This window comes from Pinus tabuliformis, chromosome Q (genome assembly GCF_031772625.1).
Source record: "Pinus tabuliformis cultivar Carrire ecotype Pingquan chromosome Q, CPIR1, whole genome shotgun sequence".
NCBI lineage: Eukaryota > Viridiplantae > Streptophyta > Pinopsida > Pinales > Pinaceae > Pinus > Pinus tabuliformis.
In genome coordinates this window covers 905,258,938-905,283,197 of record NC_142296.1, presented here as the reverse complement: position 1 = coordinate 905,283,197, position 24,260 = coordinate 905,258,938, and positions in this window count along the sequence as shown.

The window sequence follows — 24,260 nt, the reverse complement described above, 5'->3', positions numbered from 1 at the left end:
GTAAGCATGGGAATTTCTTGGTCCAGGTGAACAAAGATGGTTGAAAAGAGGACAGTAGTATCTTAGAGATATTAGGGTCCGCAATAAAAGTACCAAGAAAGTTGCAATGAGCCACTGAAAGATGGTTGGATTAATGGGTCTCTCTCTCTCTCTCTCTCTCTCTCTCAACTGTGTTTGTTTTGTACATGTGTCATTGAACATTGAGGACAATGTTACCCCAAGGGGGGGGGGGGGAGTTTGTAACATCCTTGGTCATTATCTAATTGTGAATTACATTGTAATATTATATGTAAATATTTGATAAAATTGGGGCTAATAAGGGACACATATTTCCAATTGCTTGAGGTGAGAGATCACTTGAGGAAATGGTAAAAAATTAAATACATTAGCCATGGTTGGCTTAGGCAATTAAATTAGTTGATTGGGAATTAAAAGCTAATTGGAGTGACAAGGATTGGACTAGGTGTCCTTAGCCTCTAACAATAAGAAAATAGGATAAAAGTTAATGGAATTGGCATTATCGTGTTGTCCAAGAGGAGTGGGATGTGTGGAGCCTAGGAAAAGGTGGAATGGTTCTCTCAATTAAGTAACACAAATGAAGGAGGTGGAAAGGGTCTCGAAGAGGAACATGCTTTGGGATAAAAAGGGATAATTCTTCTACTAGCTATGGGTGCGTAGTGGAAGGAAGAGCATTGTGAGGAGTGCTGTGGAGAAAAAAAATACCAGCTGAGAAATCCTCAAGGAGGGGCTTGCTGGGAAGAAAATATAGAGAGTTGAAACTCATGTGAAGGTCGAGGGAACCACTACAAGCTTGAGATTGGAGAGCCTACTACATTGGGAAAGAATCACTCAAGCATTAGTGAGACTGAAGAATCACCATGAGTTTCCTTGCAAAGGCTAAAGCACTAGTTCTTGTATCATTGATAAACCACTTGGAGAGCTGATTCCTTCCACATAACAGTGTTAAAAATATGCAATTTCGGTCAAATTCCACTTTTGTCAGATCCCCTGATGGAGATAATAATTTTATTGAATTCCTCTTTTCGAGAGGACCAAAATTGACCTAAAGATCACTCAAATCAGATAAGGTAAAGTGTAATTATGAAGAAAATCCACCTGTGCATATTTGATAAGGTAGACCCTAATAAAAGTGGACCACCTTGAAAGGGTATAAATAAAAGTTCCCTCTACCTAATTTAGAAACAATGATGAGATGCTCTTCTATCTTGGTTTTTGGCTCACACAGGTTTGAGGCTTGTTCGCAGAGCAATAGGTTTGCTCTGAAGTGGAATTGCAGGGTTCGAAGCTTGCATTTCTAATTTAGGGTTTTGGGCCTCAATCACAGGCACAACATAGGAAGGATCTGACCGTAGTCACATGCACATAAGCTCATCTGTAAGAATGGAGATTTCCAGTCACATAAACAACTCTCCATCGATGCGACTGGGCGTTTTGGTTTTTCGCAGTCCAGATTTGACCCTAGTCACTCGCATGCTAGGATTAAGGGATCAAATAGAAACTATAGTCGTTCGCATGTCACCTCCTCCGTGCGGCTGGGACCTAAAAGATGAAATCTCATTCTTCCAAATATTTTGCTCAGTGACCACAGGGTTTAGAAGTTGAATACAAATAGTGGAAGTTCAGTACGGACTTCAGAATCAAATTTTTGAGTATATACATTGATGGGTTCATTTCATGGATGTTGTAATTGTTTTGTTGAATAGTTGCATAGATGAAGATATGGAGCATTGCACTCTCCTTTGATGAATCATTTGATGATGATCTCATAAGAAGAAGAATTTGAAAGGGTTTTCCCATAGTGGGTTTTTCCCTGGTCTCCGACCAATCCTGGTGTCTCTATGTGTGAATGCTTTTTTTCTATTGTTCCTTTATGTTCCATTGCATTGATGATGATGATATTTTTATTTCTACATAGTCACATCTGCTACTGAATAATGATGTAAATATGAGTAATGTTATGATGTTATGGGGTGAAATCAATTTGTTAATGAATAAATGCAATTATCAAAGAAAAGAACAATATAGCCCTAAAAATAAATAAATTAACAAGTAGTAGATTAACCTATGAATAAACTTCCTTAGTGTGAAATTATCTCTCTTAACCATGAGTAGATAATTATTTGTTGCAAGGTATACTGATATGGATGTTTATCTTGGTCACAAGTCTGGAAGTTTGGGGGAAATATGTGTAGCTAGTGGATGAAGGTGTTGTGACCTTGAAACCTCCTGTTTAGCTAAAAATACTATTTTCTTTCCTTGCTAAAAACACTCTACCTCAAGCATTAGAATCTAGGTCGAGGGTGAAAACTGAAAGTAACTTGGCTACAAATTGTTTATGGTTGGGTGGAGAGTTTTAGTCCCAAACTTAGTTTCCCATATTTCTTATGAATATAATATAAGTCTTCTCATGTGTGACCTTATAGCTCTCTGTGTTCATGAAAAATAACTGCACTTGACTGTGTTTTGGTTGGCACTATTCTATTGAGTAATCATTTTCCAATCATATGTGTGAGTTTTTCCCTATGATTCATTGATCATCAAGTGCTAAAATCCACACCTGAATATCCTGAGAAAATCCTTGAAAAATAAAGAAAATTCCAAGTCCCTAGAATGCTGTTAAAACAGAATAGAAATCAATTAAATTTAAAAGTTTGGGATCTATAGGTCAGTGGTCAGGAAGTCGGTTTGAAGGGCTAGACCTCAGAATATCTCTGCCCTGACCTACAGTGGGATGAATGCACTATTGGTGGTGAATTTAGGTAGGGAGGTTGGGAGTTGAGAAGGTTAGATAGGTCGGGGTCGGGCCGACCTCAACCCAAAGGTTTCTTGGACCCCACGTAAGGTTAGGCTGACCCCTAGGTCAAGGGTTGGAGGTAAAAATTGGTCATTATTTTTATTACAATATGATACAATATGATAACATGGTTGACCTCCAATTAGCGTTGGTGGAGCCCACCTACCATGTGGCTCTGGATTCAGTGGAAGTGCTAGTGCATCACTTGCCACGTGGAGGTCGAGGATGTTGGGTGTGGAGCTTGATTATCTTGATTATTATTTAGAGGTTTTTTTTTTTAGCCGTGATTGGATCCCAATTCTTGATGAGGGGTGGTGAAAACCACGTAGCCTCCCCCGCATGGCGGTGGTTCGGTGGAAGCACCCTTGAATTTTGTAGTCAATCTGGGCTCATCATTAGGCAAAATATATGACGATAGAAGTTATGTTAATTTAGGGATTTTTTCCCTAGAAGGAAACCCTTAGTTTATATGAAATTATTGTATTGCAGTTGTGTAGTATTATTATTTTGTGTGTGAAGAAGTGAGGAGAATGTGTGAAAGTGAGGAGGAAGTTACAACAGATTCGCTGTAGGTTGTATCCCTTTAGTTTGTTAGATAATATAAAAGGAAGGATTGGATATTTCTCCATGGACATAGCCCAAATTGGATGAACCATGTATATTAGTAATTCGGTCTCTAGATCTAGTACTTTAAAGTTTGATGATGTTGTTGGTGCTATCCTCAGTGAGGAAATGTGACGAAAAATCTCAAGTGAGAAAATAGGTATTTCTTTGATTGCAAAGACTAGGGGAAGAAAACTATATAGAGGAAATATCCTAGGACATCGTAGCAAGTCAAGGAAAGGAATATCCAAATCTAGATCAGGGATAATGCGCTGGAAATGTGGGAAGAAATGCCACCTAAAGAAAGAACATAAATCTCAGAAGGGAAAAGTAGGAGATGGACAACGAGTGAACAATCAGGAAGCAAATGTAATAGGTGATGTGTTTCATGATCCTCTCATTCTTTCATTAGAAAATATTATTGATTCCTGAGTGGTAGATTTAGGGGCTTCATTCCATGCCAAATATGATAGGAAAAATTTTCATGATTATGTTTAAGGATATTTTGGACATGTTCATATGGGTGATGATAAACACTATAAAATCATTGGAACATGTAAAGTTTTTATAAAGAAACATAATGGAAACCAATGACAATTAAAGGAGATAATGCATGTTCCATATTTTAAGAAAAATATAATTTCAATAGGGCAGTTGGGAAGTGAAGGCTGTGCAACTACATTTACAGACAAAACCTAGAAGGTCACTAAAGGAGCCTTGGTAATAACAAAATGAGAAAATGTTGGTACATTGTATTTATGCATTGATATTTCTATTTATGCTAATGCTTTAACCTCCACAGAAGCAGATATGACATTATGGCATCATAGGCTTTGGCACATTAGTGAGAAGGGGATGCAAATTCTTCACTCAAGAAATCTGTTTCAAAGTTTGAAGCATGTTGATTTGGATTTATGTGAGAATTGTGTTTATGGAAAACAAAATAGAGTCAAATTTCTCAGAGTTAGAAATAAAAGAAGAGTGAAAAATTAGAGCTTGTGCATATAGATGTATGGGTACCTGCTCAAGTATCATCTCTCAATGGCTCTCACTATTATGTTACTTTTATTGATGATGAAACTAGGAAAACCTGGGTTTACTGTATTCGAAATAAATATTATGTCTTTTATGCTTTTAAGAAATGGAAAGATTTGGTTGAGAATGAGATAGGAAAGAAGTTTAAGTGTCTTAGATCAGATAATGGAGGTGAATACTATAGCAAGGAGTTTGATAATAACAATTTAGAGCATGGAATTCGTAAAGAGATGATAGTTCCAAGAACACCACAAGAAAATGGTGTGTCACAAAGGATGAACAAGACTATCATGGAGCGTGCAAGGTGCATGAGGCCGCATACATGATTTCCATTACAATTCCGGGCAGATCCTATAGACATTGCTTTTTATTTAATAAACAAAGGAAATTCAAGTTCCTTAGATGGTGGTATTCCAAAGGAGGCATGGATAGGTAAAAAGGTAAACTACTAATTTATAAATACTTTTCGTCATGAAGCATTTGTCCACATTAATAAAGTAAATAGAACAAATCTTGAGGCAAAATAAAAGAAGTGTACCTTCATTGGATATGGTGTTAATGATTTTGGTTATCACTTATATTATTATGAAAAACATAAAATCATTAGGATTAGAGATGTGGTACTCAATGAAAGGGTTTTGTATAGAGATAAGTTACAGGGAAAGAAACATGAAAAGGAAACATAGAATACACAGTGCCTGATGGGATCACATGAAAAATAATTCAAAGTTTCTAGGAAATCATAATGATCAACAAAAACTACAAGAACAAGAACAAGACCAACAACAAGCACCTCAAACTCTTGCTAATGTTGTTATAAGATCTACCAAGATAAGCGGACCCCCTAAACAATATTCTCCTTCATTATATTATGTATTTTTGATTGATTCTGGTGAACCAGAAAAATATGAATAAGCGATGTAGGTGGAAACTAGGAAAAAGTGGGAGAAATCCATGAAAGAAGAGATGGACTCCTTGGTACATAACAAGTCTTGGGACTTCATCAAGTTTCCTATAGGTAAAACAACATTAAAAAATAAATGGGTTTACAGGTTGAAGGAAGAAGGAACAAGATGGAGGAAAACAAATGTATAAGGCTAGACTTGTGGCGAAGGGTTTTACACAAAATAACGGTATAGACTTTGATGAAATATTTTGTCCTGTTGCTAAAATGACTTCAAACAAAACTATTTTAAGTCTAGTGGCAGCAAAAGATTTTCATCTTGAATAGTTAGATGTAAAGACAACCTTTCTCCATGGGGATTTAGAGGAAGAGATATACATGCAACAACCACAAGGGTATGAGGTCAAAGAGAAGGAGAAATTAGTGTGCAAGTTGAAGAAGAGATTGTATGGTTTAAAACAGGTTCCAAGGCAGTGGTATCTAAAATTTGACAGGTTTACGTGTGAACAAGGTAACACTAGTTGTCACTTTGACCACTATGTCTATCGTAATAAACAAAATGATGGAATCTATATTATATTGATATTGTTTGTAGATGAAATTCTTGTTGCAGGGTCTAACATGTAGGAAATAAATGCATTCAAAGGAAAATTGGCTAATTCATTTTTAATGAAGGATTTGGGTGCTACATGCTACAAAGAAAATCCTTGGTATGGGAATAACTAGAGACATGAAAAATCACAAATTAACATTGTCTCAGAGTGAATACATTGAAAAGGTATTGGAAAGATTTAATATGCAGAACGAAAAACCAGTTAGTACACCTTTGGCTATCCATTTCAAACTAAGTAAGGAGATGTGTCCCAAGACTCAAGAAGAGATGGATTATATGTCTAAAGTTCCATATGCATAAGGAGCTGGAATCTTAATGTACGCAATGGTGTGCAAAAGGCCTAATATGGCACATGTAGTGGGAGTTGTGAGCAGGTATATGAACAATCTAGGAAAAGAGCATTGGATGAAAATGAAGTAGATTTTCAAGTATTTGAAAGGTACCACTAATCAAGCATTATGTTTTGGAGGCTTAAAAACTCTTCTATAGGGATATGTCGATGAAAACATGGCAGGTGATAGAGATAACATGAGGATCACCATAGGGTATGTGTTTACTGTAGGTGGAACAAGAGTAAGTTGGGTTTCCAAAATGCAAAACATTATTGCACTTTCAACAATGAAAGTGGAGTATGTTGGTAATACAAAGGCTAGTAAGGAAATGATTTGGTTACAAAGGTTTATGGATGAATTGGGAAAGAAGCAGGAGATTAGCATATTATACAATGACAACTAGAGTTCCATTCATCTTGAAAATAACTAAACATTTTATTCTAAGACTAAACATATACAACTCAAGTTCCATTTCATATGGCCAATTTTGGAAGTTGGATAGTTGAAGTTGGAAAAGATACACACTAGCCAAAATCTTACAGATATGTTAACAAAGCTTGTAACCAAGGAGAAACTGAGTTTTTTCTTAGTTTCAATTGGTCTTCAAGTATGATGGTGAAGATGAGAAATAACCAGGTCCAAATGGAAGCATTGTCTAGCAAGTGAAGCAATGGTGGAGTTTATATAATCAATCTCCAAGTGGGATATTATTGGCCAAGGAGGTTGATTATCTTCCTGATTGTTCAAAGTTTTTTTTTTATTTCAACCGTGGTTGGATCTTGATTCCTGACAAGGGGGGGGGGTGTGGAAACCATAGAGCCCTCCCTTGGCAAGGGTTCGAGGGAAAAGCCTCTGAAGTGAAAAATTAGAGAAAAATGGCCTTGTAAAATATTGTAATTTCGTAGTCAATCTAGGCCATTCATTATGCATAAGATCTGACGGTAGAAGTTATGTTAATTCAAAGATTTTTTTCCCTAGAAAGAAACCCTCGATTTATATGAGGGAATTGTATTGTGGCTATGTATTATTATTATTCTATGCATGAAGAAGAGATGAGACTGTGTGGGAGTTAAGAGGATGTTACAACTGATTTTTTGTAGGTTGTATCCCTTCAATTTGCTAGATAATATAAAAGGACGGACTAGCTATTTCTCAGTTGATGTAGCCCAAATTGGGTGAACCACATATATCTGTGTCTCTATTGTATTATGATTTTCTATGTTTATGTTTTTGCAATATTTTATGTGTTCCATTGCTCTATTATTTAATTTATAACAAAGGTGACATGGTAAGGTTAAAGAGGGTTGATCTTTGAGAGGCCATAACTCCCAATCCGTAAGTCATATTGAGGTAAAAATTATATTGTACGAATCACCTCGATACGATAAATTCAATGATTCCATCTATTGGAAGTTTTAGGGAAGTTGGAAAGAGTAAAATTTTTTAGGTCCCATTCCCATAACTGTACCTTGGGAGTTGGATCTATAGTCACTACCTCCTTCTAACTTTGGTGGGGTTCCAGGGTTAGGAGGGTGTTGTTACAATTATGATTAGGAAAATACCACTAGAAGAAAAGTTATGGTTTTTTCAAATTCAATATTAGTTGGAGAAAAATTAAAAGGAAAAACTATAAGGCCAAAACCAAAAATTTATCTATGTCCCAGGTCTGAAGAAAAATATAATTTCAATAGGGTAGTTGGAAGGTGAAGGATGTGTAACTACACTTACAAACAAAACCTGGAAGGTCACCAAAGAAGCCCTAGTAATAACAAAAGGAGAAAAGGTTGGTACACTGTATTTATGCAATGGAATTTCTTTTTCTGCTAATGCTTTAACATCCATAGTAGTGGATACAACATTGCGGCATCATGGGCTTGGGAACGAGTGCGAAGGGGATGTAGATTCTTCACTCAAGAAATTTGTTGCTAAGTTTGAAGCATGTTGATTTGGATTTATGTGAGAATTGTGTTTATTGAAAACAAAAGAGAGTCAAATTTCTTAGAGTTAAGAAAGAAAAGAAGAGTGAAAATTTAGAGGTTGTGCATAAAAATGTATGGGGACCTGCTCAAGTATCATCTCTCGGTGGCTCTCTCTATTATGTTACTTCTATTGGTGATGAAACTAGGAAAACCTGGGTTTATTGTATTCAAAATAAATCTAATGTCTTTGATACTCTTAAGAAATGGAAAGATTTGGTTGAGAATGAGATAGGAAAGAAGTTGAAGTTTCTCGGATTAGATAATAGAGGTGAATACTGCAACAAGGAGTTTGATAATTACCATTTACAATATGTAATTCATAGAGAGAAGATAGTTCCAAGAACATCACAAGAAAATGGTCTGTCAGAAAGGATGAACTCGACTATTATGGAGCGTGAAAGGTGCATGAGATTGCATACAAGATCCCTTAATATTTTGGGAAGATATTGTAGATCTTGTAGTTTATTTAATAAACAAGGGACTTCAAGTTCCTTGGATGGTGGTATTCCAAAGGAGGCATGGATAGGTGAAAAGGTAAACTACTAATTTCTAAACAATTTTGGTCATGAAGCATTTGCCCACATTAATAAAGTAAATAGAACAAATCTTGAGGAAAAATCAAAGAAGCGTACCTTCATTGGATATTGTGTTAATGGTTTTTGTTATTGTTTATATGATTATGAAAACCATAAAATCATCAGGAATAGATATGTGGTAATTAATGAAATGGTTTTGAACAAAGATCAATTGCAGGGAAAGAGACACAAAAAGGAAACACAAAATACACAGTTCTTGATGAGATCACATGAAAAGTAATTCAAAGGTGCCAAGAAATCATAATGATCAACAACAACAAAACAAAAACAATAAGAACCTCAAACACCTACTAGTGCTGTTAGAAGATCTACCAAGATAAGTAGACCCCCTAAACAATATTCTCCTTCTTTATATTATGTATTGTTGATTGATTCTGATGAACTAGAAGGATAAGAAGAAAAAATGCAAATGGAAACCATGAAGAAGTGGGAGCAAGACATGAAAGAAGAAATGGAATCGGTACTTGATGGCTCAATCTCGCCAAGTGTCGCTGCACGTTGGCGAGGGTCCTTTCCGCATCCGCAGCCGCCTCTTCGGCTCCTCGGCCACGCCGTCCGTGCCGTGGGAATCCATCTGGTCGCACAGGCCCAATGTCTGAAACATGATCATCATATCAGTCATTTGAATCTCATCAAAAAAATATATTTTTCAAAGTTCATCATTATGCTTGAAAAATCCTAAAAATCATAAAATCATAAAAAATCAAAAAATCTTACCGATCTCGCCCCATGCTGCATCTGGTGGCAGCACTAGGTCAGGATCTCCTCGGAAATCCAGTCCAGCATAGGGGTAGTCGTCTATGGCGATGATCTGTTGCTCCCACCAAGCAAAAAAGTCGTCGTCGAATGCATTCCTGGGCACTTCCCCACCCCCCAGACGTTTCATCAAGTCAGCCCACCGGCCCATACGTGGATCACGTGGACTACTGATGGGAACTGCTACCCTGGGACGGAGTGCAGGAACCTTCTCGAAGAAAAATGTGCATAAAATGGTCCCATACCCAAAGTTCTTGGTCTGTCCCTTCCTGATAGAAGCAAGCTGCTCCTTCATGTTGGCAAGTAGGGGAGTACACCAGTCAAACACCGTGGTGAGACAGTCCACTGCTACGCTCATGTTTACTCGTGATGCCTGATGTAGCGAAGATGACCCGTTCACTCGAGCTATGGTGAACAGGATTATCCGCAGTGACAAACTCGCCACGTGTGGGATCGAGATCTGACTCCCGACCTTCCGATGACCTGGGCAGTAAAGTTGTACATAGTCGTCTACGCTGAGACTATTCCGGGTCCTGCCCCGGGAGTGGACTACCTCTCCCCTTCGGGAAAGGCCCGTGATGAAATATATATCTTCCACTTCTATCCTGAGTGGCATTTGATCAATCATAAAAGCTTCTTCCTCGACATCCCAGTAATCAATAAGTCTCTCGAGCAGACGCACATTTGCTTTCATATTCGGCAACTTAAAGAATTTTAACAATCCGCATCCCCGTAAGGCATCTAATGCCTCATCATTCTCCATAACTTCATTATCTACAGCTGAGTGCTCTCTTTCACGCCATGTGAGAGTCATCCTGGAAGAAAAAATCAAATTCATCCATTAGTTTTTTATATAAAAAATTTTCGCTGCGCACACGCGGTTTACCCTATACACAGTCGCGTGTAGGGCCGTCGTATACGCGATTTATATACATCCAACCCGCGTGTACGCCGCAGAGCAATTTTTTGCAAAAATCTAACGGTGAAACATTAATTAAACTTCCTAAAAACTATCACAATTGATTGCAAGACAAGTTTAGTGCTTACCTGGAAGTTTTCGGCAAGTTTGAACGGTTGAATAAGTCACGGGGAAAGTTTGCTCCTTTTGCTCCACAATTTGCTCTCCAAGTCAAACGGTGAAAATGGTAAGTCCAAAATTTCTTTTTATAAGTTTTGAAAATGCAAAATTTTTTCAAAATTTTATTTTGTTTGGTTTCATGTCACTTTTAACTTGGGAGCTTGGAATGTCGAGATTGAGTTGTTTTTCAGGACATTTTGGACATTTTTCGACGATTCGAGGCGGTTCCATGACTGCTGACCCGTCATGGCAGGTATCGTGTTCTCACTGGCATATAGGTTAGGGACACCATTTTTCCGTTGCATTATGCATACTAGCCTCCATTTGACCGATACATCTGCCGTAGGGTCGACCCCATCATGTTATGGTTCGCAAGCCATTTTCACTCGCCGATTCTTTAAATCATGACATGATGGTAGAGCCATCCTTTTACATGGGCATCCTAGTTAGCACCTCACTGACATTTGTTGCCCATGCTGCTTCGTTTTGAGTAGGCTCGGGAGTCCTCTGTAGTCCCGCCATGACTTATGCGTTGAAGACTCATTCTTCCTTGCTTCTTCGCTTCGTTCTGGCCTTATACCCTAGAGGCTCCTATGTGTGTTGAGTTGTACTTCTGCAGTGCATGTTGACCATTTGCACCTTTTGGCCTATAACCGGCTTCACTTGGACTCGTGTTTAAGCCCACTTTTGACCATGACGTCTGCAAAAAATCAACCTTGCATACCCTTGACCTCTGCAGCTTGACATACCCAGATCCGTGGAAGGGACATACCTCTGAGTGTCACTGACCAGTTTTTCACCTCCCTGCATTGAGCATAGGAACGTTCCTTTCCCAGGAACTAGAGCATCTGTTTCACCGACACTCGTTCTTTCCACTGTACCATAGCATTCTTTTATTCTTTTTCCGGCTTATCAGAAAAAGACAAAAAAATTAAATATTCCAAAAAGAGCGGGAACAGGGACATTATTTCCATTTATTGTTGGCAGCTAGAGTCAGTCGTGTCGCCCTTGAACAAAGCACTCGAAACAAAGTCTCCTCCGCATGGGTGGGATCTAGTTTGACTTAGGTAAGCCATAACCTTGTTATCGAGTCAGTTCTCCCCCGATTGGTTATCTCTTCCAATCATATGGAGGGTTCGTTCGTGCCTCCTGCATGACGAACTTATACAGATTCATTATATGCTGCCACATAGTCACATTGAGTCGTGCTTTTGTTCAAGGGAAGTTAGCCTGAGTCGGCCTTTCTGCGGTGTCTCTTGACTCATTTTTCAGTCGGCCATCCCTGGTTGTCAGTGTCATGTCTATCATCACATCAGTTATATTGGTCCTTCACTCGTGCCGGTTTGAGAAGGTCCCCATTGACTTCTTGCTGGCGGGTCTTGTCCTTATCGACGACGACACATTGCTCTGAGGGCAGACCTAGAGACCGCACCCTGGCCCTATTTTCATTATTGATAGGTCACCTTGTGCTCAGCATCGATCAGTATCATGGGTCTTTGACTGAGTGGTTTCCCTTGTGTTCGACATCAGCATACATTATCACACATTGGGATTCGTGCAGTACCTTGGTTTCCATTTGACCCTATTGGTGGATACCTCGCCTCTGTGTCAGCTTTCATTATTGGTTGGTTCAGAGGGTTTCTGCCGTGCGCTAGCCACATCTTGTGTACGCCGGAAACGTACTTTCGGTTGGGTTACTACATCTGTTTCGTCCGATTCCTTCCACATTATTGGCCTACGGGTTACACTCGCGCTAGATTGATGGAGGATGCCTTAATGCCTTCCTTCTAGCGGATCTTTCCCTATCGACTCCGACTCATTGCTCTGGGGCAAAGATCTAGAGTCCATTTGGCAGTACCTTGGGGTTTGCAGTCATTAGTGGCAGATTCCTCGCTATCGACAGTGGGAAACCATCATTGTCTCCTGATTGATAGATTCTTACAGGTGTTCGACTTCAGCTCATCTATTCACACTTGTTAGATTGTACTGGGTACCTTGACGCTCATTATCATTATCGGTGAGTAGTCTCGCGTTTGTTAACGGTATACATCAATGACCGGTAATCAAACGATTTCTCACATGGTCGACTTCAGATCATTTATTCCCATGGTGTAGAAATGTACCACGGCGGTCGGTGAAGACCTCAGGTTGTATCAGCATTCATTGGTTCACTTGACAGTTGCTCCTGTTGCTGCTAGTTGATACCATTCCACCTTATATGTTGCAGTCAGTCATGGCGACATTCTATATGCTGGCACCTGAGTTTGCAGTGTAGTACCATCCTATTCCATCATGTTCAGTTGGTACCTTATGGGATCAGTCTTTGATTTCAGTGATCCGTTGCATCTTTCAGCATCATTGACAGTTTTATATGTGATATTCAGACATGTACTTACTCATTATGATCAGATGATCCATTATGTATTTTTACAGTCATTTATACTTGTATACTTAGTGGATCCGCTTGTACTTGATATGCGGACATGCTTTACTTTTCCTGAGCATGGGTATGCCCGCCTCAGACAGTGTTTCTTTCTGATCTCCTTTCGGTGGCTTGGCAGGCTGAATTCTGGTGAAGTCCTCCTCGGTTTTTTGGCGGAGTTCCTTTCCTTGTACTTACTTAATGTATTTCGGCCATCATGTTCCCCTTCTGACCTCATACATTAGGGGGCATCTGTTATAGCTCCAAATCTCACTCTTATGGTTTGTGATGCTGCTAGGGCAACCCCTCCTTCCAGACCTGGTCCAAAAATTTAAAAAACAGTGTTTTATTCCCTGTACGCGACTTTGCCCTGTGTTAAACGCGTGTACACGCGGGTATGTCATACCCAACCCGCGTGTATCTATTAAAACACTTAAAAAAATATAATTTCCTCTTTTTCGGGCGGTGATCGCGGGTTTACCTGCTGGATCACCTGTTAGTGCCCGTGGCCCAACTGTTCCCAACCAACTCCTAACTAAAAAACTACTTTGGAGAGGGTATAAAAAGACATCAAAGGGAAGGCCAAGGGGAGAGAGAAAGGAGAGCAAGATTATTATGCTGAGATTTTTCCCTTAGACCAGGTCTGAAGTCCTTGGTGCATCCTGCACTTCCCCCATTTTGCATAGGAAACCCTTGTTTCCATGTGTATTGGTGATCATTCATCCTTGACATCATCATTGAGTAAGACTTGGAAGGAGCTCTTGCTGGAGGCTGGAGGCTGGAACGAATCCGGGAGGAAGCTTGCTTGGAGCCTGCTGAAGGTGTTCAGGTGATATCTTTCCGATATATGTACTTTATTTGCCTTTATATATAAAGAAACACGTCTTTGTTCCCGAATAATCTTTCTTTATGCTTATGAGATTCTTGTGTTGAATTCTTATGAAAGTAGTTACTTAAAGATTATTTATAACTAACTTTATAGCATAAAGATGATTTGTACATAAACTTCTATACATGTACTGTTGATTTCTTTGATTTGTTTGTCTTGCAGGTCAGAGAAAGAAGAAGGGAACTCCAAGAAGGGTTTGCACCCTAACGGTCTTCTCGGACGTAGGACCTTAGGTATGTACCCTAAAACATTAGAATTTGCTTAAAAGTTAAAAAGATGGCTGTGTGTGTGTGTTTCTTTGTATAAGCAATTTTCAGTCTGGTAGAGTCTCAGCCCAAAGGACTCTAGGGGTACTTTCCCTTCAACCAGAATTGGCGACTCCGCTGGGGACAACATTCTTGTTGTTCCTAGTTTGGGTAGTCCTCAAGCCAATCTAGGCTCAGTGCCTCTGTTTGTTGGTTCTGACTGTTTGATATTTTCTTGAACTCCAAGCTGTTCCAGTTTTTCAGTTTGTGTTTTTTATTTTTCTTGAAACACTTCATATACGCACTTTTTCTGGATTACAGAAGCGTATATACGCAAGTTGCACTAAGAAAACCCGCGTATACGCAGGTTTCCTTAGTTACAGTCGCGTGTACACGCATTCTGCAAATAATTGCAGGCGCGTATATCACATAATTTTCAAGATTTATAATTTTTCTTTTGGCTGAATGTCTGTCTGGTGGTTTGGGTCAGTTTAAAGCAGTCAATTCCCAGTGACAGTTCTCTGTTTAACAGGGGGCATCTTGTTTCGAACTCTCTCTAGGAGTGCTAGTCTTGTTTTTCGTTGATTGCAAGCGTCATTGATTTTTGACACACAAGGTTTCTGTTTAAGAATCTTGATTGCTCTGTTTCGGCAGAGTGGGAAGATTGTCTTAAAATCTTTGTGTCCATTTTGTTTTCATGACATTTGTGTTTGCTTAACGAAATCATTTTTATGACCATTTGCTCCTTCGTTTCGGGAAAGTTGTTTGTTACCATTTCCTTGAAACTTGTCTTTTGATTTCTTGGACTTTCATTGCTGCTTTTGATTGTCAAAAGTGACTTCGAACACATTTTATTTTTGTTGAATTCTCATCATTTCATTGGTGTCAATTCACAAAAGTGTTTGGTTGTTTGTTTATCAATCATTGGTGTCAGTATTTTTGAGAGTTTTTCCTTTGAAAAAGACTTTTTGGTTTGATTGAAAGAAAATCTTTTGAAAGTTTTTGAGTTTCGCTTTCTTAAACTTGCTTCTCATCTGATTTCCTTTTTTGCGAAGTGAAAGTGCTTTGTTTTTTATCTTAAAACTTGTTTTTATTGTTTGGACGAAATGATTAGTAACAAATCATCTTCTATCTAAGCATTTCAGTGGCAAGACAAAATTTGGTAAAGCAGCAACTTTCCTTCTTTGTTTTTAGAGTAGTCTTTGAATTGTGCATCCACATTTAGTTCTTGCATTAGGGAAAGATTTGCATCTCTTTTTAGGCATATTTAGTTTTGTTAGTTTTTGTGAGTGTGGAGTCTGAAAAGAAAAAGGAAAAATTTTTTGTTTATATTACAAGTGCCTTCTGAACCTCATAGAAATTGCTATTCATCGAAAACAAAAGTGCATGTGCATGTAGCTAGGTTTTATTAATTTCTTTTGCGTCCATAAAACACCACAAGTTTCACCTCCATTACCTTTGACTTAAAGAACAGCCTAATAAAATCAAGCGCTTAATTAAAATCCACTAGAACTTTTTGTTTTAGTTATTACACCAACAAGTTTAGGATTTTAGGGCCTTGGATTAGGCGAGTGGAGAGTTAACTCTCCAAGGCCACACAAAACGTCAAACATAAGAGTCTGATTAAAGAGAGTAAATCCAATAGCGTTAGGGAGACCAGGAAGACTCCGGATCTGGGAGTTAAGCACGAGGGTCTGTGAAGACAGGGAAGAGAGATACCCCCTCTCCTACTTGTCCGAACTTACCTCACGACTGTTCCGCCTGGCTTCTGCGACGAGTTGGTACCCATAGTTGCCTTTCCTAGGGATCTGCATAGGTGGCTGCGGAGGGGAATCCCGTGGCACCTGAGGTCGACGTTGTATCACTCTCGACAGTACTTCCGGAGGGCACCCTTGCGAAGCTTGGGGGCTTGCACCGGCGCAGACTGTTGTTAGGAGGTCAGCGTAACTTCCTCTGATACCTTCGCTGATAGGATTGGGCCCTCATCATCCCAGACTATCCTCGGAAGGCCCTTTGATTCACTTTCTCGTATTTTGGTGTCCGGTCTCAATCACCCGGAGCGGAAATACTTGAAAGTTGTTTGACTGGCTGTATCTTTAGGAACTTTTTAGTGTGTGCTCTGTGCTCCTAGTTGGCCTAGCTTTTAATTTTTTGAGTCTTTAGATAAGATCATAACAAAAAATTCAAAGTGGCTGACCGGTCTCCTAGACGGTCTCGAAGACTTCGTGGTCTCTCGCCACCTAGTTTAGAGCCTTCTCCTAGAAGGCGCAGAGGGAATACTACCGGTGGGGTCCGTCCCACGCCGGCTGACGCATCGGGGATTGATCCTCCTCTCGGGGATATTAGCGGCCAAGCAAGGCCTGGTACTTTTGAACAAGAGAGGGACGCTCCAGTCTTTTCTCAAGTTCGCTTTCAAGCGGAGGATAACGTAGAGGTAGAAGAACTTTCAGAATCATTAGTGATTCCAAATTCTCCACTACCATCTAGTTACCCAGACGTATTGCAATACGTTGGGCCTCCATTATATAGACCAGCGAGTCCAGGTTACGCTACGCGCTTACCATTTATGATCACTACTGGAAGCATGGCTTCCACAAGTGCTGCGACTATGCAAACCCCAACATCGGTGCAAGGGGGAGGAACCATTTCCATCCCCTCCGCTTCCTTGTTCGGATCGTTTGCTAGCACATCTTTGGTTGGGTCTACCTCCATTCCGTCCACGAGTGGAAATGCCCAAACCAATGCTTTTAGTACTGGTTCCTTCCTTTTTGGCACCCAATCACAGGGTATTCCGTCAGTTCCGTTCAATGCCGCTACGTCCATGATGGGCGGATCGGCTTCATTTCAGGGTTTTCCTTTTGGAAGTGGTCATATTCCACATTCCAACCCAACGGTAGGATCTATGCCTTTTTCTTCAATAGGACAAAGCAGCAATCCTTTCCAAGGTTGGAATAACCCTGGGGCTAGTAATGCAGGAACTGCGAATCCATTCATCGGTCAACAAGGAAGTAGGCCGTATTCCACGGTTAGCATGTTTCAAAGTATTCCTCCCCTCGCTTCGGCTTGGAACCCATATCAGGGGTTATCGACTCCTTACAATTCTATAGGAGGAAACTTTGCAAGCTATGGAGCTTATACGGCAGGAGTTGGTCAAACTCCGAATTTTGCTGGACCACAAGGCTTGCCCTTTGGTTCAGCTGGTTCTACTGGTCACTTGGGGCAGCCTGGTGCCTCTCAAATCCCAGGACAATCTCTTCAGAACTTGGGGAGTTCTGCCCAGTCTGGGTGGAATCCCCTAGGTCCTCCTAGGCTTCCATTTCTGGCAACGTTAAACTTGCCAGATCTCACTAAGCTAACGAATGACCCTATCAGATACAATCCAGCCTGGCCTCCGGTCCCAACCAAACTCCCTTCGGACATCCCAAAATTCGAAGGGAAGAGTGGTGAAGATCCGGGCGATCATGTAACCACATTCCATTTGTGGTGCTCATCTAACTCCCTCATCGAAGATTCGGTTAGGTTGAGACTTTTTCAGCGCACCTTGACTGGTAATGCGGCTAAATGGTACATAGAGTTGCCAGGGGACAGCTTTACATCGTTCGCAGACTTAGCTAATATCTTCTTGAATCACTTTCAGTTGCCTGTCCGCTATGATGCCGGAACTGAACTTCTGGCTACCTTTCGCCAGGATAAGGCAACCCACATTTCTGATCACATACAGGAATGGAGACGGAGAAAAAGGCTCATTAAAGCCGAAATCCCTCCGGAGTACCGTCTAGAGTGGTTTTTGAAGTCTTTGCAACCTGAGATCTCCAAGGATGTCTCCATGTCTGGGGTCTATTCTGAGGAGCAAGCCATTTTCAGGGCCCAGCAGTTAGAACTGATCTACTCTCAGTCTGGGATCCTCCAAAAGTACTTGCCAGATGCTCCTGGATCTAAGGTTGATTTAGCTAAGCCAAAGCCAGGTCCGCATGCGGATGGCATCGTGGGGTCTGTAGACTCAACTACAGTGAACTTGCTAAATCAATTGCAGCAGTTGTCATTACAAACTGCTCCTAACAACCAAGTCACAATGTCTAGTCCTCCTGCTTCCCAAAATTCTTCCATTAACGCCGTCCAATCCAATAACCCCAAAGGAAATCAAAATTCCGATGGGAAAAAGAAAGGACGTGGTAAAAAGAAGAACTCGGATGGGCAGCCCGATGCAAATAAATCCGGCAACAACGCTGGTGGTGGTAAGGGTGAGTCGAGAAAGAAAGTCAAGTTTCCTTGCAAGTTATGCACTGGAGACCATCTAACTCATCTTTGCCCTAAAATCGAAGACGCTCAGCGCTTGTTAGCACAGCAAGGGACTTCTAGTTCGCAAGCTGTGTTGACTAACCCGTTTCCCCAAGGGCAGCAACTTCTTGCTGGCGCGAATTCGAATCCTGGGACCTCCTCAGGGGGCAACCAGGAAGGGGATAAGTCATCAAATGTTTTCATGATGGGTGCTCACGCTAATGTGGCCACACGGTCACGCGATTATGGTGAAGGTGAAAATTCTAAGGGTAAATCAGTTCCCGAAACTAACAACCCACTTCATATTGAGCGACCTTCTGTTGAGACTATACCTCGGGTGCCGAAAGGTTCAGCTAAACGCGCGACTATCAACCCTAATATTAGGGCAGCCCAGAATTACTCCATTGTCGAGGATCTGGCTCAGAGTCCATGTGCTATGTCCGCGTTAGAGGTTCTCCAGACATGTCCTACTCAACGAAGTGCCTTGCTATTGGCAATGGGGGCAGTAGATCCAAGTAATTCCTTAGCTCTCTCTTTTGATATGAGTAATGTCAAAAAGAGACTTCCTCATCACATGGCTTTCCAGATAAAGTCTACCTACCAGAAAACGAATATTTTCCGGACGGTTGTAGATGAGGGAGCTTCCACGTGTGTCATGTCTATGTCATGTTGGAAGGCCATTGGATCACCGACGGTTGTTCCTTCACCCACCCTATTGACAGCATTTGATGGTCACTCTCATAGACCGTACGGGATTATCCCGGCTTTTCCTATATGTGTTGGAGGAAAGGTCGTTAATATTGAAGTAGAAGTCATAGACGCTAACCTAGATTATAATCTCCTATTAGGAAGGAACTGGGTATACGAGATGGAAGCCGTTGTTTCGACTCTATTTCGTGTCATTTGCTTTCCTTATGAGGGGAAAATCGTTAAGGTTGACCAATTGGACTATTGTCCAGCTGATCCTCAAGCAAACTCTGACTCTACCATTCCTTTAGTGGGTAACCCCCGTCCGCCTATTGAGAGTCTAGGAGTCGGGATGTATTCTTCATTGATGGGTACGTTTAACCTTCCCCCTCCTACGGCTGGTATAGATACAATTTCATCCTCCAGGGATCCTTTACGGAGAGAGTTTGTCCAAACTCTTTATTCTTCGAATCCTGGAACCTTAGCTTCATCTGTGACCACATCAGGTGACGACAAGGTGGGTGAAATAGAATCTCTTATGTCTGCAGCAGAACCTAGATGTGAATCTATCGATAACTCTGTAGATAACCATTCTACTATTTCCTCGGGGAAAGAAATAGATGGTGATGTGACTCATTTTCGGACCCCTGATTCCACCTCTGCATCGGATTGCTCGGATATTGTTTTTCCATCGGATGAAGCGATATTCGAAGCAATGACGGCCGTAGATCGACCTTTGGAAGATTTACATCGTCGGTTATACTTTCATTCCCCTGTGCATGAAGTAGAATCTCGGTCCTCCAGTTCGACTAGTGATGTTTGTACGGTCCCTTTGGCTCCGACACATTTATTTGCCGAAGAGAGTATATTGATTGGTTCGATCGTCGTACCTATAAACATCCCTAGGTGTCAGTTGGCGGAGCCCCCTGACGGGCTCTACCTCAGGAAGTATTTTGCTTAGTTTTACCAGGCAATGGCTTCTTTGTATTTTATGTATATTTGTACATATCTTATCGAGCGTTTTTCTGATATCAGCACTTTTGGTCTGCTTTGGCAGGTGTTGATGGATGATTTGGTTTATTTTGGATTCGCCGATGGTGCTAGTCGGCACACTCGGAATCTTGCTTCCGCAGCTTGGGTACTTTATTACCCAACTGGTCAGTTGATGACATCGAGAGGCGTGTGTATCGGTCCTGCTTCAAACAATATGGCCGAGTATACAGCTGTTATTAATTTATTATCCGAGGCAATCTCTTACGGGATCGACTCATTGGTAGTGTATCTTGATTCTCAATTGATAGTGTCTCAGTTAAATAACATTTATCGGGTTAGAGATCCATCATTATATCGCCAATATTTAAGGGTGAGGTTGTTGCAAAGATCATTTATTTACATTAATTATTTGCACATTCCAAGATCTCAAAATTGGTTAGCTGATTCTATCGCTAATCAAGCATTAGACTGGCATATCAATCATTCATCATCATAAAATCATGCATCAAAAAGTCAAACTGTATATATATATATATCACAAAGCGTCTCGAGTGTACATATGTGTGTCCAAAAATATACAAAATTGGGACTCAAATGCCCATAATCATGTCAGGCATATCTAATGCCTCGGCTCTGGATGAGCAGCTAAATAACTAACTATAGCATTGGCCACGCGCCGAAAAACGCGAACCCAGTCACGTGGCATCCCAACCACATGACGCTGCATATCTGGAGGAAGGTCCTCTATCTCGGCCATCGGTACTTGATGCTCAATCTCGCCAAGTGTCGCTGCACGTTGGCGAGGGTCCTTTCCGCATCCGCAGCCGCCTCTTCGGCTCCTCGGCCACGCCGTCCGTGCCGTGGGAATCCATCTGGTCGCACAGGCCCAATGTCTGAAACATGATCATCATATCAGTCATTTGAATCTCATCAAAAAAATATATTTTTCAAAGTTCATCATTATGCTTGAAAAATCCTAAAAATCATAAAATCATAAAAAATCAAAAAATCTTACCGATCTCGCCCCATGCTGCATCTGGTGGCAGCACTAGGTCAGGATCTCCTCGGAAATCCAGTCCAGCATAGGGGTAGTCGTCTATGGCGATGATCTGTTGCTCCCACCAAGCAAAAAAGTCGTCGTCGAATGCATTCCTGGGCACTTCCCCACCCCCCAGACGTTTCATCAAGTCAGCCCACCGGCCCATACGTGGATCACGTGGACTACTGATGGGAACTGCTACCCTGGGACGGAGTGCAGGAACCTTCTCGAAGAAAAATGTGCATAAAATGGTCCCATACCCAAAGTTCTTGGTCTGTCCCTTCCTGATAGAAGCAAGCTGCTCCTTCATGTTGGCAAGTAGGGGAGTACACCAGTCAAACACCGTGGTGAGACAGTCCACTGCTACGCTCATGTTTACTCGTGATGCCTGATGTAGCGAAGATGACCCGTTCACTCGAGCTATGGTGAACAGGATTATCCGCAGTGACAAACTCGCCACGTGTGGGATCGAGATCTGACTCCCGACCTTCCGATGACCTGGGCAGTAAAGTTGTACATAGTCGTCTACGCTGAGACTATTCCGGGTCCTGCCCCGGGAGTGGACTACCTCTCCCCTTCGGGAAAGGCCCGTGATGAAATATATATCTTCCACTTCTATCCTGAGTGGCATTTGATCAATCATAAAAGCTTCTTCCTCGACATCCCAGTAATCAATAAGTCTCTCGAGCAGACGCACATTTGCTTTCATATTCGGCAACTTAAAGAATTTTAACAATCCGCATCCCCGTAAGGCATCTAATGCCTCATCATTCTCCATAACTTCATTATCTACAGCTGAGTGCTCTCTTTCACGCCATGTGAGAGTCATCCTGGAAGAAAAAATCAAATTCATCCATTAGTTTTTTATATAAAAAATTTTCGCTGCGCACACGCGGTTTACCCTATACACAGTCGCGTGTAGGGCCGTCGTATACGCGATTTATATACATCCAACCCGCGTGTACGCCGCAGAGCAATTTTTTGCAAAAATCTAACGGTGAAACATTAATTAAACTTCCTAAAAACTATCACAATTGATTGCAAGACAAGTTTAGTGCTTACCTGGAAGTTTTCGGCAAGTTTGAACGGTTGAATAAGTCACGGGGAAAGTTTGCTCCTTTTGCTCCACAATTTGCTCTCCAAGTCAAACGGTGAAAATGGTAAGTCCAAAATTTCTTTTTATAAGTTTTGAAAATGCAAAATTTTTTCAAAATTTTATTTTGTTTGGTTTCATGTCACTTTTAACTTGGGAGCTTGGAATGTCGAGATTGAGTTGTTTTTCAGGACATTTTGGACATTTTTCGACGATTCGAGGCGGTTCCATGACTGCTGACCCGTCATGTCAGGTATCGTGTTCTCACTGGCATATAGGTTAGGGACACCATTTTTCCGTTGCATTATGCATACTAGCCTCCATTTGACCGATACATCTGCCGTAGGGTCGACCCCATCATGTTATGGTTCGCAAGCCATTTTCACTCGCCGATTCTTTAAATCATGACATGATGGTAGAGCCATCCTTTTACATGGGCATCCTAGTTAGCACCTCACTGACATTTGTTGCCCATGCTGCTTCGTTTTGAGTAGGCTCGGGAGTCCTCTGTAGTCCCGCCATGACTTATGCGTTGAAGACTCATTCTTCCTTGCTTCTTCGCTTCGTTCTGGCCTTATACCCTAGAGGCTCCTATGTGTGTTGAGTTGTACTTCTGCAGTGCATGTTGACCATTTGCACCTTTTGGCCTATAACCGGCTTCACTTGGACTCGTGTTTAAGCCCACTTTTGACCATGACGTCTGCAAAAAATCAACCTTACATACCCTTGACCTCTGCAGCTTGACATACCCAGATCCGTGGAAGGGACATACCTCTGAGTGTCACTGACCAGTTTTTCACCTCCCTGCATTGAGCATAGGAACGTTCCTTTCCCAGGAACTAGAGCATCTGTTTCACCGACACTCGTTCTTTCCACTGTACCATAGCATTCTTTTATTCTTTTTCCGGCTTATCAGAAAAAGACAAAAAAATTAAATATTCCAAAAAGAGCGGGAACAGGGACATTATTTCCATTTATTGTTGGCAGCTAGAGTCAGTCGTGTCGCCCTTGAACAAAGCACTCGAAACAAAGTCTCCTCCGCATGGGTGGGATCTAGTTTGACTTAGGTAAGCCATAACCTTGTTATCGAGTCAGTTCTCCCCCGATTGGTTATCTCTTCCAATCATATGGAGGGTTCGTTCGTGCCTCCTGCATGACGAACTTATACAGATTCATTATATGCTGCCACATAGTCACATTGAGTCGTGCTTTTGTTCAAGGGAAGTTAGCCTGAGTCGGCCTTTCTGCGGTGTCTCTTGACTCATTTTTCAGTCGGCCATCCCTGGTTGTCAGTGTCATGTCTATCATCACATCAGTTATATTGGTCCTTCACTCGTGCCGGTTTGAGAAGGTCCCCATTGACTTCTTGCTGGCGGGTCTTGTCCTTATCGACGACGACACATTGCTCTGAGGGCAGACCTAGAGACCGCACCCTGGCCCTATTTTCATTATTGATAGGTCACCTTGTGCTCAGCATCGATCAGTATCATGGGTCTTTGACTGAGTGGTTTCCCTTGTGTTCGACATCAGCATACATTATCACACATTGGGATTCGTGCAGTACCTTGGTTTCCATTTGACCCTATTGGTGGATACCTCGCCTCTGTGTCAGCTTTCATTATTGGTTGGTTCAGAGGGTTTCTGCCGTGCGCTAGCCACATCTTGTGTACGCCGGAAACGTACTTTCGGTTGGGTTACTACATCTGTTTCGTCCGATTCCTTCCACATTATTGGCCTACGGGTTACACTCGCGCTAGATTGATGGAGGATGCCTTAATGCCTTCCTTCTAGCGGATCTTTCCCTATCGACTCCGACTCATTGCTCTGGGGCAAAGATCTAGAGTCCATTTGGCAGTACCTTGGGGTTTGCAGTCATTAGTGGCAGATTCCTCGCTATCGACAG